The following is a 16,009-nucleotide window of genomic DNA, read 5'->3' on the forward strand; positions in this document are numbered from 1 at the left end:
CAAACTCCTCTACTGTACAAATCATTGATTCTTTCTCAGAAATTGCAAATCAGCATAGAAACACTGCAATTGAGACAAAGGGTCTTTCTATTATTTAAAATTCTTTATCATCACAACACTCATTCAACAGAAAATATGCTGACAGTACATTGATTGCTATCATAAGCTGTAGATAGCATGGGTACAACTTTCTTGAAATGGCATCATGTCCCATGCAGGTTTAGCAGACATGCCCTGACACACTATCCACTCTTATGGGGTTAGTAGTATCAGCATCATAACTGACTTACAAGGTTGTATACAGGGCACAACGTTGTAGCAACAAGAGTGAGTGCAGAATGATGAAAACAGTTTGATAAAAACAGCACAACAAAATATGGCTGCTCATTAGGGCAGGACACAATGCAGTTACACTATATTCACTAAGGCTGTTGCTTTTAGTTAATCAAAATGTGGGACTAAACTGTAGCATTTTCTTTGTTGGGGTGCAAAAAAGTAGTGACATATATCAGAATACCTTTCTGAGAATATATGAGCATGTTTTGGGTAATGCAAACCTATGTCACTTCAGGACAAGATGGCAGTACTTCCGAAGTGGAGCATCCATTTATTGTGACATATTTCTTTGCAGTCAGCTAAGATCTTTTTTACCATATTAGTTTCTTTTTAAAGATGACAGAAAGAGTAAACACTGTTGTTCTTACTTTATATCTGGCACCTGTTGTGGGCATCCTAGCATTTAATGTACCATATTATAAGATGTATAAAACCAGAGAGTTTCACACTTGGTTTCCATAGTCAGAGGCTGAGCCTAATAGCTGATCATAGTTCAGCTGAGTGGTATAATTTCAGATAATTGCTAGATTAATTGATTCACTTTGTGTTCATTGTTTCAGCTCTTACTCCAAATCAGATTTTTTTTTCTCTCTTAATTTATATGCTAAACCATTGGTATTACAGTTAGTTAGTTATTTTTTCGGGGTGCTTGAATTTGTTTCCTTATTTCATGGTACTAGCCTCTTTCTAACATGCTCACCATAATTAGTTATTTAGATCTCACCTGCCATTCTATTGTATGGGCCATAGAGACAGATGGTGCTGTCTTTGTCAGGCTGTCTCTCTGCTCCCTTTATCTTTTCTCTTTTTCATCATACATTTATTTTGTTCCTTTCTGAATCTATCCCAGATATACAGTGGATATAAAAAGTGTACACACCCCTGTTAAAATGCCAGGTTTTTGTGATATAAAAAATGAGACAGCAATAAATCATTTCAAAAATATTCCCACCTTTAATGTGACCTATAACCTGTAGAAGTCAATTGAAAAACAAATAAATCTGTTAGGGGAAAAATATAAAAAATAAAAAAAATGTACAATACTCTGGTTCCATAAGTGTGCACACCCTTAAACTAATACTTTTGTTGAAGCACCTTTTGATTTAAATTACAGCATTCAGTCTTCTTGGATAGGAGTCTCTCAGCATGGCACATCTTGACTTGACTTGGCAATATTTGCTCACTCTTCCTTGCAAAAGTGCTCCAAATCTGTCAGATTGCAAGGGCATTTCTTGTGCACAGCCCTCTTTAGGTCACCCCACATATTTTCTATTGGATTTAGGTCTGGGCTGTGGCTGGGCCATTCCAAAACTAATTTTCTTCTGGTGAGGCCATTCTTTTGTTGATTTGGATGTATGCTTGGGGTCATTGTCATGTTGAAAGGTGAAATTCCTCTTCATCTTCAGCTTTCTAGCAGACGCCTGATGGTTTTGGGCCAAAAGTGACTGGTATTTGGAACTGTTCATAATTCCCTCCACCTTGACTAAAGCCCCAGTTCCAGCTGAAGAATAGCAACCCTAAAGAATGATACTGCCACTACCATGCTTCACTGTGGGGATGGTGTTCTTTTGGTGATACAAAGTGTTGTTTTTTGTGCCAAATGTACCTTTTGGAATTGTGGCTAAAAAGTTCAACCTTGGTCTCACCAGACCATAACACATTTTCTCACATGCTTCTAGGAGATTTGATGTATTGTTTTGCAAATTTTAGCTGGGCCTGGATGTTTTTCTGTGTAAGAAAAGGCTTCCGTGTTGCAACCCTACCCCATAGTCCAGACATATGGTGAATATGGGAGACTGTTGTCACATGTAGTACACAACCAGTACTTGCCAGAAATTCCTGCAGCTCCTTCATTGTTGCTGTAGGTCCCTTGACAGCATCCCTGACCAGATTTTATCTTGTCTTTTCATCAATTTTGGAGAGACATCCAGTTCTTTTCAATGTCACTGTTGTTCCATATTTTCTCCACCTTTTGATGATGACCTTCACTGTGTTCCATCGTATATCCAATGCTGTGGATATTTTTTTATACCCTTCTCCTGACTGATACCTTTCAACAATGAAATCCCTTTGATGCTTTGTAAGCTCTCTGTGAACCATGGCTTTTGCTATAGCAGGCAACTGAGTAAATGTCAGGAAACTCCTACTAGGACAGCTGAACTTTATTTGGGGTTAATCAGAGTCTCTTTAATTGATGGCAGGTGTGTACCCAAGAAGACTGAATGCTGTAATTAATTCAAAAGGTGCTTCAACAAAGTATTAGTTTAAGGATGTGCACACATATGCAACCAGCTTATTGTACATTTTTTTTTATAATTCAAAAGAGTACCCAAACGGTACCAAAAATCAGCTAGTAAACACAAAAGGTACCCAGATCTGGTGAAACAATAAAGCGACAGAAAGTAGTCAGATAAAATGCTTTAATCCAAATGTAGATACTGTAATCACGAACAAATCAACAAAAAATCATTAACACCTCCAATATTATGTTTTCGTTTGAAAAGACTTCATCAGATGTGGGCTATGAATAATGAATATTCTGGAGGTTCTATGTTGATAAATCACGTTATGCTGGATTTTCCTTTTTCAATAACACCTAATTTGGTAGGTGTACCTTGGTAGCGAAAAAATATTTGTAATTAGTATGTTTTATTTTATTAAAGACCAGAGGAGGTGCACTCTCAACTGCGGTATCAACATGACGAGAATCAAAACAATCTTTAGTAATGCACGTCACCACTGCATCCCTTCAAAGATTGTCACAATATACCAATTAGAAATATTTTTTCACTACCAAGGTACACCTACCAAATTAGGTGTTATTGAAAAAGGAAAATCCAGTATAACATGATTTATCAACATAGAATCTCCAAAAGATTCATAATTCATAGCCCACATCTGGTGAAGTCTTTTCAAATGAAAATGTAATATTGGAGGCGTTAATGTTTTTTTGTTGATTTGTTCATGATTACAGTATCTACTTTTGGATTAAAGCATTTTATCTGACTACTTTCTGTCGCTTTATTGTTTCACCGGACCTGGGTACCTTTTGTGTTTACATTTTTTTTTTATATTTTTTTCCCCTAACAGATTTGTTTGTTTTTCAATTCAGTTGTACAGGTGATAGGTCACATTAAAGGTGGGAAATGTTTTGAAATGATTTATTGTGGTCTCATTTTTTTATATCACAAAAACCTGGCATTTTAACAGGGGTGTGGACACTTTTTATACCCACTGTATGCTGCCATGTGTTTGCCCTCAGTTTGCTCTCATGCTTCTGTGTTCCACTGAATAGCATATTCTGTCAGTGCATGGACACAAGACGTAGAGTCTGTCCAAGTGCCAAACTACATAGGAGCTCACTTCTGCTTCCTGTGCTACAAAACTGTCTGTTCCTCTGCTTCTCCTCCAGGACAATTGCAGTTTAGCTGCATTTAATTAATCTTACTTGGAAGTCAAGAATGTGTGCTTCTGCACAGTATGGCTCAATTACCTTGTATTTCACATGTTGTTTTCCTTCTGAAAGCTATTGCTGATATTGCAGTCATTTAGTATTTCTTCCACTAAGGTGGTTATTCAATAGATGGCCAACAGGTGACAGTAGGCATTCTGATAATGTGCTGATTTTAGGTACAACAAACATACCTATAGGATTCATGAGTGTTCATGGGAATGCTCTCCACAACTCAGTGTATCTACAGTTCTATACTTTCCTGCTCCATTGCATGATCCACAGGTGTCATTCTGCACATATCTCCTTAGTTTCTGTGCTCCCAAAGGAAAACAACCTTTACCTCATACTGCTGATACCCTAAAAAGGAAAGGTCTGAAAAGGCTTCTTAATCAGGTTTTGTAAAAATCTATAATCATCAGCTTTATTGTGTTGCTTCTGCATGGACTGCTTTCAGTAACAGCAGATGATCTGTTTAAAACCACTCTACCCATTACATTGTACTTTTAAAATGTGAGCTAAATGTTCAAAGGTGAATGCATGACTCCTAGCAGAAAAAATGTGAGCCACTGTCAGCAGTGGATTTTGCTGATTGTGTAAAGATGTACCAAGAAGAAGCTATTTTGTTGGGCACTCAGTTAGGAAGCATCCTGTGCGAAGCTCTTCAAATCCAGTAATGTAACAAACAGCCAGCCATTCTCACATTTAGCTGAATGTGCACATGATCTCAGATGACAAACTACAGCCTGAGCAGAATGAGATTAACTGGGCATTCTCAGAGAAGTACTTACTTTTAACAGATTCAATAAACTAGATTGCATTACTTGTAAACTGATATTTAGAAGGTATTTCTGAAAGTGTTTCTCTCAATCCATCAGTTTAGATGTTTGTATTCTGATAGCTTTTTAAACTGACTATGCACAGGTTCTGCATTGTCTTACTACATGGATGCACAGGTTCTGCATTGTCTTACTACATGGATGCACAGGTTCTGCATTGTCTTACTACATGGATGCATAGGTTTTGCATTGTCTTGATGCATGGATTGCAGTGTCAAATTCTGCTACACTTGCAATATATTACTTTAGTTTAGCATTGTTTCTTTCATTAATCTAATGTCACAGATCCATGACTATTTACCTCAGCTTAAACATATGGCTTGTTGTTGGCATGTGGCCTCATTGCATACATTACTTCACTACCGTTGGTATTTATGTGAGAATCTATGTTTCTCACCCAGGGCCTATACAAGCCTAGCCAAAAAGGTACCTTGGCTTTCATCACCAAAAAAATTATTTTCCTGTGCCCCTGTCGAACAGAGCCACAGAGGTGATCCCGGGGTGAATTTCCTATTTTCCATCCAATCATCAAGATTTTTCTTGAAGAGTTCTAATGAGGAGCTTTGTTTGATATAGATAGGTAGTTTGTTCCAGAGTATGGGAAGTCTCTGGGACAGGAATATATCCCTCCAGCATGTTCTGTTTATTGTGGTAACAAGGTTTAGGTCCCTAGAGCATGTAGCTCAGAGGGATTGGGATTTCTTTAAGTGGAGCATGTCCAACAGCTCTGGGTTTGCCATAGTTTTGTATGTTAGGCAGAGATCGCCTCTGATTAGACAATATGCAACAGAGTATTTGAGACAGTCTGCATAGGGCATCTCTTTGAGGCCGGTAATCCTCTTTGTGAAGTATTTCTGCGGCCTTTCCAGTTGTTGTAGATGTCTTGTGAGGTACATACCAAAAGGGGTGTTGTACTCTATAATGGGTCTAATGAGTGATGAGTATTGGGGAACAATGACCTCTTTTTTCCTGTATGAGAAACCTTTTGTGATGAGGTATGCCACAAAGAAGGATTTCCTGACTGAAGGGGAGACTACTGTCCATCTGTGTCCCAAGGTCTCCTATCACACTTTCAGTGTTAAGTAGACTACCACCTATGTGGTAGCTCATGGGTACAGAGTTTTTACCAAAGGAGATGACAATGCACTTTTTGGCATTGAGCTTAAGGCCATGGCTTTGACACCAGGCATCTGTCTCAGTGAGGCCCTTTTGTAGGATGTCCACATCGTTAGAAGTTTCAGTTATGGCTCCTAGTTTGCAGTCATCTGCAAACTTTGTTAGCCAAAGACCTTCTGTGTTAGCCTGTACTTCAGAAAAGTAGATACCAGACAGGAGAGGACCCAGGACTGAACCCTATGGTACTCCACTTGTCACTGGTCTGAAGTCAGATTTGGAGTCTACTACTTTCACACTGTGGGTTCTGTCAGTGAGCCAGTTGGCAACCCATCTTGTGACATAGGGATTTATACCTAGTTTAGTGAGTTTATCTATAATTCCAGAGTGGGGGATGATGTCAAAAGCCTTGGCGAGATCTAGATTTGCTGTGTGAACCACCTTACCCTCATCTACGGCTTTGGTGACTGCTTCAAAGAAGTCAATCAGGTTTAAGAGACATGATCTGCCTTTTACAAACCAGAACTGGGTGGGGTCCAGAGTTTGGAGATTACCAATATCTTTGTTTATAAGTTCCATGATGATACGTTCCGTGGCCTTGCAGACCAGGCTTGTTAGGCTAATGGGGCAGTGGTTCCCGGGGTCCGTGGTGGCTCCCCCTTTGTGGAGTTGGATAACCATTGCCGTGCGCCATTCAATGGGCACAAAGCTTGAGGTGAGGCTATGATTTAACATGGTGCTTAGGTGGGGTGCCAGTTCATTCTGTAGTTCATGTAGAACGTAGCCTGGGATGTTGTCAGGTCCCATGGATGTTGTGTTCTTGGCTTTGGAGAGTGTGGTTTTTACCTGTGCAGCCATGATTACATGAACTTTGCATTCTTCCAGCATAGAGATGTGCCCTTTAGGGGGTGAAGGGGGTAAAGTTAGCACTGAACCTATCTGCCTGGATGTTGGCAATATCAGTTGGTTCTGTATATTTAGTGCAATTGTGCTGTAACTCAGAGCAGATCTGAGTGTTGCCATTGAGATTCTTGACATAGCTATAGAATGCTTTGCAGTTGTCTTTAGAATCAGTGGTGATTTTGTTTTCATAACTAGCTTTGGAGGATTTGATGAGGGATCTCAGCTTCTTACTGAGGCTGACCAGGGAGTTCTTCCAGTCATGGGATTTTACTCTTTTTTGCAACAGTTTCTTTCTTCTGTTGTAGTGTTTGTTTATGGCAGGGGACCACCAGATTGGCTTCCTTTTTTTGGAGGATAGCATCTTGGTTCTGTTAGGGATAGCACGATCCATGCACTTGTGTAAGTGCTTATAAAGTGCATTTGTGTAGGATTCAGCAGTCGTACCTCTATTGTCCAATGCATGGGTGTCGTGAAGTTTGCCACTTCTGTCTTAAGAAGCGTGAAGTTGGCTTTGGAGAAATCTTTTACGGTGGTTTCCCTAATGGGGGGGTGGGGGTGGAATGTGGATGTCTAGGCTGATTAGCTTGTGGTCGGATCTGACCAACGAGGAACTGATCTCTGGTGTGGAACACCAGTCTCCCATGTTGATAATGATCAGGTCTAGGATATTGCTGGCCCTGGTGGGGGTGTGTATAAGTTGATCTAAGGTGTTGGAATTTATGAATTCCAGAAAACATTGAGCAAAAGAGATGCTACATGAGTAGTTTTCCCAGTTAATAGTGGGGTAGTTGAAATCACCCATTATTAGGGTGTTGGATAGTACCCTAATATTTTCCAGTGTATCAAGAAATGAGGAGTGGGAATCCTAGGGCATGGTGGGGGATCTGTACCAGCTTACAATTTGGATTGTGGTCTTGCCCAGAGTTAGTTGCACTTGGATAATCTTGGATGTATTATGCTGAGCAATTAGCCTGGAGGTGTGGATATCCTTAATGTATATGGATACGCCTCCACCTTTAGTGTTTCGGTCCAGGTTAGGTGGCTGAAAGGTGTGGTATGAATTATAGCCTGGTAATGCAGGGGTGCTCTCTGAAGCCTTGAACCAGGTCAACCAGATGTCAATGTTCTCCATTTTAAGGAGTGCCTCAAGTGAATACATTTTGAGGTTTAGACTTCTAGCACTGAGTAGCATTACCCTCAGATTTTGCTTGCTTGTACCTGTTATGGTGGTGAATTTGTCATTTGGACCTTGCCTAAAAAAGGCACTATAGGGGTGGCAAGAGCCTTAGCCAGTATCTGGAATTCCAAGGGTGACAGGTGCAAGCCATCTCTGGCAAAGCATCCTGGTCTGTCGATCATGTCATCCCAGGCAGACAGATACTGGATCCCTTTAGAATGACACCAGAAGCTTAGCCAACTGTTGAAGTCAATCATTTTGTCCTTGTACTGTGGTATCATTCTGGGTGATGGCAGGATGCTACTCAGGGTTATGATCATATCTGCCTGGGCTACAAGATTGGAGAGCTCCTCCATGTGTCTTTGCATGTAGTCCAGGGAGGTATGTCTCAGGTCATTCACACCAACATGGACAATGACAGAGTCATATTTGTAGTTGTTGTGGAATGACCTGAGTGTGTGCATTATGTGGCAGATCCTGGCACTCGACAGGCAGCTGACAGTAACTTTCTCCTTGTCTAGCCTGGTGAGTGGAACATCAGTGTGCCTGGCTATATAGCAACTATGACTAGAGTGTTGGGTACATTGTTATTCCTTATGGGCTGTGGTTGAGTGTCACACAGAATCTGCGGGTTATGTGTCATTTGGGTTGTGTTGGGGGGTGGAGGTTGAATGCATTTCTGCTTTGGAGGTCTCTGTTGCTTGAGCAGATTTTTATTGAGCACCTCTGTGAATGTAGGTGTGTGCTTTGTGTTGCTATGTATGTGTTTTGGTGGTGTAGGCTTTAAGTGACTATGTGATGAGTGTGGTATGGTGCAAGTGTTTACCTTCTCCTCTTGACTGTCTAGTCCAGTCTTGGGTGAAGAGAGCTTTGCTTCCAGTTTGGCTATATAAGTGCATCTCTCACAGGTTGTAATGTTGGGTGGTAGGAGAAGAGGGTTGTCTGTGTACATGAGGCAAATTCTGGAGTGCCCCAAGATGCCCAGATTCATCAGGTAGACAGGAGAAAACACCTGGAGCTGACCCTTAGACATGCTTGAATAGGTGGTTATTTATTAAGTACTGAAAACTGTTTTCCTCAAGACAAGTGAAGAAAGTTGAGTGCTGTAGTAATTTGTAGCTTATTTAGTGCTTACAATAAGCTCTGAACAAGTGCTGAGCTCAAAAAACAGATTTGACTGCTAAAACTAAAAAACTGGCAAGTTCTAAGAGAAAATTTGAAGGGCAGACTTTATGGCGCCAGGAATACTTTAACCCTAGCTAAGCGGCGATGCATAAAGTGTATCTTTTTTAATATAACAGTAGCAAATGAGCAAACTGATTTAAACAAGTTAACCAATAAAAAGCTAAACACTGAGCCCCATTCCAGCAGTCTTCGATCAGACAAGTTCTAACTCCACACTCCTGCCACTAGGGTGCAGGGGAACCTTCTCCATAAAAAAGATGGTCTAGATTAGTGTTCAAGTTATACAAACAAAGCTAGATTCAGCAGGTCTGAATTTAGTTTATGCTACAGCAAACAAGGCGTACCAATTTCAGAAAGAAACAGTTCAAATAAGCAGGCACAATAAGCCTTTAACCAGAAACTCCTAGCACAGAAGGGTAGAATCTACCCTCTCCTCCCTCAAGAGTGCAGACCACACCTTCTTAATGTAAAATAACTGTCCCGAAGCCCAAGTGCTTAAACCAGAACTAATACACTCTTAAAATAACAGACACTAAGCCTTCAATCATCAACACCCAACTTAAAAGGATGTAAGCTACCTGTCCTGCCACAACAGTTCAGACCACAAACCTTCTTAATGAAAAACAACTGGCTGAAGCCAAAGTGCTTAAACCAAAAGGCATAGAATAACAGTTACAATTTAATCAGGCTACTACCAAGCAGTAATAAATGCAACAGAAAAAATACAATTGAGTACTTTTAAGAAGAGGCAAAAGCAAAATAAAGCGCATTTTTTTAGTAAAGTGCAAGGAGAGAGGAAGGAGGAGAAAAGGTTAAGAACCTAAGTGAGTTGGCCTTTTCAAATGTTCTCTCTGTATTAAGTAGAGTGAACACCAGACTGGGAGGGGTGTCCCAGATCAAATTTACAGTAGGGGCAGTGCAACTGTAAAGCCACCAGCTTTACAAGAATAGGATGGGAGGGAGGGGGAAAAACAGTTTCAGGACAGATCAGAAACATAAAACAATGCCAGAAAATATATAAAATAATTCATTCAGACAAACAATAATTCAGTCAGGCAGAATTAAGACAATGCAGAACTCTAAAAGGTTAAAATGTCAAGAAATATACTTATCAATCAGCGATATATTTCCAGATTGTTTGAGAATCACACCAGGAGTTTCCAACAGTGTATGCAAGAATATTTCCAGATTGTTTGAGAATCACACCAGGAGTTTCCAACATTCTTTCTATCCCTTCATAGGCCTAAGAATGAATTTAAAGTAAAAAACATCTATTTATGCAAATCATGGTGTCTGCTTTACTGAAATGATAACTGAGTAGAACTGTACACCCCAAATTAAAAGACAATTCTAACATCCATTCAGGATTAGTGTCCATGTCCTTCTTATGTAGACGCATACATATATACTTAGATATTAAAATAATACTCCCTTCCTACCAAAACAATTTAGCAATTCTAACAAGCACTAAGAAATAGCCCTCTCCATTTTAACTCACAAAGTATAGAAAAACATTATTTTCCTAGTGTCTCGTTATTGATAAACTAGTCTCTCACATTCCGTGATTTTCTCAGTTTCCATAGCCTAACAATTCTGTGCTCCTTTTAAACTATTCCTCAATTTCTTGAAACAATTCTCTTTTTATAAATCTCTAGTGTAGTCATTTTCCCTCATACAATGTCACCACTATTTCATCATTCTTTTAGTTAACATATGTACTTAACTTCCTTTTTCTTCCTTCTCAGCATGTTGTTCAAATTCTTCTCTTTGCTCTTCCTTATATTCAGCTACACCTGCAGCTTTTCTGCTTTTACATGTCCAACTCTCTTTCTTTCTCAGCTCCGCACTGTGTGTTGCTTTCTCAGTAAACCTTTTTATTTGGAGCTGTGTCACGTTTCATCTTCTTTCTACATTGGTTCAGGGCCTAAATATCTCTCCCATAGGGGAAGACTTAAGAGTTATACACATCCATAGGTCAGCCATGTGTCAGCAGGAGGTTACATCTCCTGCTACTTACATCACTGTGTCACTCAGCTGACATGCAGAACTTCTCCATACAGACCAAAACAGAGCACTAAAAGGTTACCAAAAGCTCAGCAGGTCATCTCTTAGTCACTTCAGTCAAGGTTAGTGGTCATGTTTTAGTCTAGATCCTGTAACATCATTAGCTAACACAATGCTCCTCCCTGATTAAACAGAAGATGTATGTCCCTCATTGATCTTTTGTCAAAAAGCAAATGTTCTGAACTGCAGTCTTCAAAACAGAATACTGAGCTGTTACGTTATTATCATCACAGAGTGAATCTTGTTTTGTACCATACTCAAGCTATGTTCAGTTTTCTGATGAAAACAAGTCCATTACGCAAGTCAGGGTGGTACTTTTAAGGAAATGCTTTGACAATCAATAAAATAGTAAACACTAGGCTTTGCATTTCAAGTAAAACTGGGGAATATTAACAGCTCTCTCCACTGGCCTAACTTCAGATGCTGCTTACATCCTCATCAATGGATCTGTCACAGCCTTGGATTTTTTCCAGGAGTAATACTGCAGAGAAAAAAAAAACAGTAATCATAAAATAATTCAAAATGTCTTTCTTCATTTGTTTACAGTAAGTTTATGGCATACAAGGAGTAGAACTGAAAAAAAAAAAACAAAAGCAATAAATCTTATGCACTCTTTACTTAACAAAATAAGTCTTGTGAAACGCAGTTTTTGTTCATTTCACGTGTTCTGCCTCCGTATTCTGAAGGCAGGGGGGGCAGTGGTGCAGCAGTTAGTGTTGCTGTCTCACAGCAAGAGGTTTTCTGGTTTGATTCTCATCTGTGGTGTCTTCTGTGCAGAGTCTGCATATCCTTCCTGCATTTTTGTGGGTTTCCTCTGGGTGCTCCAGTTTCCTCCCCAATTCCAAAGACATGCATCTGGAGCATTTCTCTCTAGGTCCCTGCTGAAAATGGGCTCTGTCCCAGTCAGACTTTCCCAGTAAAAAATGTTAAATTAATAAACGGAGTCCAGAATTGATATATTCATCACTGATCCAAAGTGGTAAATCAAACAATTCTCATCTGCAGTCCTCCTTATAATGAATGCATTGAAGAAAGACTACCAAATATATGTGACTGTTCTTTGTGTTTACTATGCTAAAATAAAACTGGCTAATTAAATATTATGGGATAGAATTCTAAAGGAATTCTATACCTCTTACTACCAAAACTACATGGAATGGTGTTGAACAGAATTCTTTACTGATCGATGTTTTTCAAATTGATCACTGCTGCAGTAGCCTTACCTGTATGGGTTATATCCTGCCAAGGATATAACAGTCGGCCAGCATGCAAAGTTTCAGGGCACCTCCCATGTGCCCAAACTGTCAGGCAGCTCGAACTGAACTGAGTAAAGACAATTTTGGGTGTGAAGCCCTTCAGAGCATTACTGCCACTGAAGAGTATGTTCTTCTGAAGCATTTGAAGATTGATGGTCAGTTTCTGCTTTCCTTTGCTGGGCAAATAAGTTCGGCTTGGGAGAAGAAAAAAAAACCTTCCATTTTCTTAAATGTGTTGTAGTTGTACTACTTTTCTCTTCAGGAAAGTTATTTTAATGCAAGGAGTGTTGTGCTTTAATGGGCTGTCTTGAGACTGCAATGTTCTTTTAAATTGAGCACTTGTTTTTTTTTTCTGTCAGTTTAAAAGTAGTGTAAACTAACTCTGCCAAACTGTTTTAAAGTGCTTTTTACTGTATTTTTTCCATCAAAAAAGTAACTTTTGAAGACTGGTAGTTTTAATGGCATTTGCTGCATGTCTTTTCTGGGAAAGAGATACCATTTCTGGCTTTAGAATGGAACAGATTGCTGGTCCCATATTTAGTCCTTCTTCCAGCCACAGAAAGAAAAAGTTAAGCAAACAGTCTTTACCACCACAGCAGGATAGTAATTTTGCCTCAGCCACAGGTGGGTGACTCTGCTGTGGCCATTTGTTGTACCTCAGACCCCTCATCTTTTACCCAGGATTGCTCTCGTGTAGCACCTATAACCACTATGGACTTAGGATTCTCCACATCCCCTGTGGCTGTTTTAGTTCCCTCAGTGGACAAGGAAAAAATACTCTTGTCGGTCGTGTAAGAGAGAACAGGAAAGATTTCCCTGTTGTTTCAGAATGCCAATCCCTGAGGAAACAGTAACTGCCATTAGTAGCACAGGTAGCCCCATTTTTCCTGTCAAAAAGAAAGAGAAAACTGAGTATCTATCTATTCCTCGTCAATTTTTTTAGATGAGAAGTTTACTGGCACTGGAGGAAGGTTTAATTCAGCCCTTAATCTTTCCTGTAAAGTAGCTTCTGGTAAAAGAAAGACAGATTCCATTTTATGAAGAGTTTCAAGATTCCGAATCTAAACAGGAAAATGCAGGGAGGGATTCAGGATTTTGCCACGGATTTCTGACTTAGACTCAGAGGAGAGCCCAGTTTCCGATTTTCTCTGTGGGAGCTTCTTTATTTTCTGAGACTATTGCTTGAATTCCCAGTGCTTTCAGTGGGAGAAGACTGAGGCTTCTCAGTCCCTCAGAAAATACTTTTGAGTTGTTACAGAAGGATTTTCCAGAACTTACATCCATTCCTCCTGTCCTGTCTGCTTTACAGCATGTGTGTGTTACTGCTTGCAATTTTCCTGACAGTCAGCCTGCTGTCCCTAAAAAGCCACATAGGAGGTACAAAGTTCTGCAGTCTTTTAAATGTTTTTACACTATTCCCAAACCTGAACCAGCAGCAATAGCCTTAATTGGCTCCACTACTGCTAAGCACTTAGCTAATTCCAGTCCTACTCTTTCTAATAAGGATGGGGAAAGTATTGTTAGGCATGGGAAAAATTGTATACTTCTGCAACTTTGATTTTCTGAATTTTAAATTGCTAGGCTCACTTCCAACAAACTGTGAAAGTATGAGGAATGCTTATCTTGTGAAGAAAAATCTGCTTTAAATAGCTGATAGGTCATTACTTATTGTTTGCAGTATATATATGACTCTGTTGATACATTTCTCAGGGCTGTTACCACTCCATGTTTTCTGATTTAATGAGATCTACTTGTCTGCATTCTCAGAACCTCTCAGATGATGTAAAAAATTACATTTTAAATTTTCCCTTAGATAAAGATTTAGTGTTTGGCCTCTCTGTTGCAGAGATGATCAACAAGTGTGATGAAAGGGGCAATTTGATATTTTGAGTCTCTAAGATTTTCCAGCCATCCTCTTCCAAATTGTCCAAGAGATTTTTTTCTCCTCATCCAGTTTTAACAAAAAACAGAATAAACAGTGTCAACAGAATTAAGGTACACACATGCTTAAGAAGAAGTGGCAAGGAGGCTCCAGAAAGAAGTGTCACACCTCACAAAAGCAATGGCAGTCCAGCAAATCTGGCTGACTATTCAAGAGACCTTGTGACCCTCTCCCATGTTGGCCCATTTCTCTTCCAGAAAGCCTTAATTTCCATTTTTTTCATTGGTAACAGATTGTTAGAGACAATTGGGTTCTAAAAATTATTCCTTGGGGTTACAGGTGGCAGTCAGAAGAAAATTCATCATTTCCAGGGGGTCATTCCTCATCTTGCAGATCAGAGTCTTTTATTTACACCTGCTCTTCATCATATGTTCTCTAAAGGAGTGATAGAACCAGTTTCTCCTCCCCAGGGATGTTCCTAGAGCCATATAAAGAAAATGCTTGGAGAATTATTCTGGATCTTTCTTTCTTAAACCTGTTTGTAATAGAACCCACATTCAAAATGATGTCACTTCACAACCAGTTACCTCTTCTTTCTCAATCAAGTTTCCTGGTAATAATAGACTTAAATGATTCTTATCACCACATCCCTGTTCATCCAGACTTCAGATGGTTCTTAAGATTTTGCCTGGATTGCATTTTCTGTTCTCTGCCTTACCCTTTGGGATATTTGTTGCACCAAGAGTGTTCCCAAAGTGCCTAGCTCTAGTTATAGCTCATTGCAAGCTACAAGGTATCCACATTTTATCCATATTTGCATGGCTTGCTTATCTTTGAAGAATCTTTTTCAGAATGTCAGGAATCTCTTGTTTGGGTGATAGATCTCTTGCACAACCTGTAGTTGCAAGAGAACATACAAAATTCTTTCTTGACTCCCTCACACAGGATTGTGCTTCTGGGATGTCAACTAGATGTCTCAATTCAAAGAGCTTTTCTTCCAGAGGAAAAATAGATCTTTATTTCAATCTATTTCTAAGGTTTTCCATTCAGACTTTGGTCACTATGAGGGAGTACCACAGACGTTTTGATTTCATGTCTTCTGTAATTCTCTTGATTCTCCTGGCCAGACTCCAAATGAGAAAGATGGAATGGTATCTGAAATCATTTTGGTCCCAAGATGGAATGGTATCTGAAATCATTTTGGTCCCAAGATGGAATGGTATCTGAAATCATTTAGGTCCCAAGATGGAATGGTATCTGAAATCATTTTGGTCCCAAGATGGAATGGTATCTGAAATCATTTAGGTCCCAAGATGGAATGGTATCTGAAATCATTTTGGTCCCAAGATGGAATGGTATCTGAAATCATTTTGGTCCCAAGATGGAATGGTATCTGAAATCATTTTGGTCCCAAGATGGAATGGTATCTGAAATCATTTTGGTCTCAAGATGGAATGGTATCTGAAATCATTTTGGTCCCATCATCAACACCCTTTATCTTTTCAAATCCCAGTATGGGGGGGGGGGGTTGTCAGAAGAGAAATCTTTTGCTGGAAATGACAGATATCCTTAAATCCGGGTCTCCCCTTATCCCTCCGTGGTCCAAAGCAGTCAGACACCACAGATGCTTCACACTTTGCTTGGGGAGCAGTTCAGGAGGGATAGGTTCATAGGTTCATAGGTTGGTACTAGGCTATCAGCCCTAGGGCCTATACAAGCCTAGCCATAACAATTCCCTGGCTATTTCTTCCCACATTATTTACTTTCCTGGACCCTGTCTAGCAGGGCGACTGACGTGATCCC

The sequence above is a fragment of the Protopterus annectens genome, chromosome 4.part1 (assembly GCF_019279795.1).
Source record: "Protopterus annectens isolate FY-2018-M chromosome 4.part1, PAN1.0, whole genome shotgun sequence".
NCBI lineage: Eukaryota > Metazoa > Chordata > Ceratodontiformes > Protopteridae > Protopterus > Protopterus annectens.